The sequence below is a fragment of the Thunnus maccoyii genome, chromosome 11 (genome assembly GCF_910596095.1).
Source record: "Thunnus maccoyii chromosome 11, fThuMac1.1, whole genome shotgun sequence".
Classification (NCBI taxonomy): Eukaryota; Metazoa; Chordata; class Actinopteri; order Scombriformes; family Scombridae; genus Thunnus; species Thunnus maccoyii.
This window is the reverse complement of record NC_056543.1, coordinates 60,085-62,500: the sequence shown is the minus strand read 5'-3', so window position 1 is coordinate 62,500 and position 2,416 is coordinate 60,085. Positions and strand designations below refer to the sequence as shown.

The 2,416-nt window shown below is 40.9% G+C and overlaps 1 protein-coding gene across 1 annotated transcript in view; it reads left to right on the top strand.

Annotated features, from left to right (window-relative positions):
• Window positions 1-283, top strand: part of LOC121906482 (collagen alpha-1(XII) chain-like) — a 16,689-nt gene extending 16,406 nt beyond the window's left edge. Inside the window, exon 6 of the mRNA XM_042425351.1 lies at window positions 1-283. This exon is cut by the window's left edge and continues 836 nt beyond it. The gene's annotated coding sequence lies outside the window, so the exon portion shown is untranslated.
• The last annotated feature ends 2,133 nt before the right edge of the window (window positions 284-2,416 follow it).

The window sequence follows — 2,416 nt, the reverse complement described above, 5'->3', positions numbered from 1 at the left end:
ATAATTCATGTGGTAATAAATATATTCTCTTCCTTGCAATAACATGAAATATAACAAAACTCAATTCTACTTACAGTCAATTATGGCTCTTACAGACATCTGAGTCTGTTTTGCAAGAGAGACCTGAGACACTGCAGCCCTCTAGCGGTCATCGGCAGGGGGCGGGTCGTTCAAGCAGCGCTGCAGACATCACGTTCAGTTGTGGCACATATCATGTTTGTAGTAGAGCTATAGGATGATCATGTTTTCATGTTTCCACTTTATATTATTTAGGAAGAAAAATGTGTTCAGTATATTTCTGTCATTTAAAAAATAAAAATGCTGTTTTACTTTCAGAACCACATTGTTGGCTGAGTATCCTGTGGAATAAAGCATTATAGGCTCGTTATAGAATACATCTAGAACAATAATTGTAGAAATAGCCTAATATTAATACCGTAGTAAAAAATGTTTGCTAGAAACTTTAGTACAGCGGTTGCTGTGAGTAGAAAATCAAATCCTGATCTGAGTTGGTTGCTGCTTATTTGCATAAAGTTAAACTCTGCTGAACTTCAGCTTGTAGCTCTTGGTGCTGACATCGTGCTGCTCGCTGCTGCCAAGGCGTCTGAAGCCCTTCGTCTCCAGCTTTCATTGGAAATGAACCACTGCCAGCTGCCTTTGTCACTTATGAATCTTTGGATGTGAGTGCACAGTAAACTGTGTTGAAGTGCATTCCAGTAGTAAGGAAACTGGAAACCAGTCTTCCCCAGTTCAGAACTTGTATTAGGAACTTTTAAAGCTAAACTTCTCTCTGATCTGGTGTCATGGTTTTCAGCTCTGAGCTCAACTAAAGATGTTAAATAACTTGGCAAAGAAAGCAAGGCCTTATAAATGAAGACACAGTCTGCTGCTGCCTTCTAGATGCCAGTGACGACCATCCAACCTTTTCATATAACTCCATCATTTTTTATAACTAGTGGAGGCTTGCTAGCTGTGCTTCCCTCCAATCATGCTGCATCTAACACGCTAGCCTCCCAGCTAGCCCCGACTCTCCCTTTGGATCCAACCGGAGCACCGAGCCCCGGTTAGTTATTCAGGTTAAAGTGGGAAGAAGCAGCAGGTCTGTCGGGCAGCTGAGTGAAGTGGAGCCTGCAGAGGAAACACCGGGACCGTCAGGGTGAAACAGTCCAGGAGGAGCTGCTGTGTTTGGCTGCACAGATAGGAAACACCTCGGCTGACAGGATGTACCACTCTGTTGGAAAACATTTTTTGTTCTACTTCTTTTTGGTTTATAACAGCAGGTGGCAACCAGCATATTAGGTGCATTACTGCCACCCTCTGCTTCAGACTGTGGACCAAAGATTAAATCCTGCACATTAATCCTGTCCGTCTAATAAACTCTAAGAAAACTACTGCTGCTCCCACTTATCAGGTTCATTAATGCTTTAATTTTTTAAATGCTGAGCTCCTGAACTCCAGTCTTCCTTGGTTCTTCCTTCATATATCGTCTTTCTTAATGATACTTAGTAGAACCTATGATTGCATGTGTAATAGTCTCCTCAGCCAGCTGGAAAAACATTTGTACATATAATATCAGATATTGGCAAAACATCCAATATTGTACATCCCTAAAACACATATACAGCAGGATGTTTACAGCCGTCTGTGCAGATTACGCTTCACTAAATGCAACAGAAATAGACTTGAAGTGTAAAAAAACACAGGGGGTCTACATGTCACACTACAAGAGAAAGCAGGAGTAGTAGTAGTTTTGAGTTACAATATACTGCATGTATATGATATTTAATCATTCACATTAACAGTGTAAACAGACCAGTTTGCTGCTCTCTGTCAGCTCAGTGTCAACATGATGATCAGATGTACTGACTTCAGACTAGTGATCAGTTTCTTTAGGATTTTATCAATACTACTACTCTCATCAATACTCCTTATCAGTCCAGTTCTTTATTGATACTGCTTGAAACGAGCAGAACCAAAACCAGATTTTACCATCCAATAATCTCACTCCTTGTTTACTTCAGGTACTGATAAAAGAACTGACCTTAAAAATATCTCAGGTTTTTAACTGTTTAATACTGGATCCAAGTCAGAACCAGGTTTCAGGGGGCATCCCTACCTCAGACCAGCATTAACAATTACAGTTCACTGTAGTCTGAGCTGAGGTCTGATAGCATGAGCTGCTACTGCTGAAAGCAATAATCTGACAGAGGAAAACAGGAGGAGTCTAATTCAGATTAGCTGTAGCTTCATCCATTATTCTCCTGTGAACAGAGTTATGAGGGGGCATGACTACCTTATAACAGAGAGACGCCTCCTTTTAAAGTTGTACATCTTTATTTCTGGTATCATGCATTGCTGTCCACCACAGTGTCGTTCTTCATGCTCCCACAAGATGGAGCCTGAACAAGACATTTTC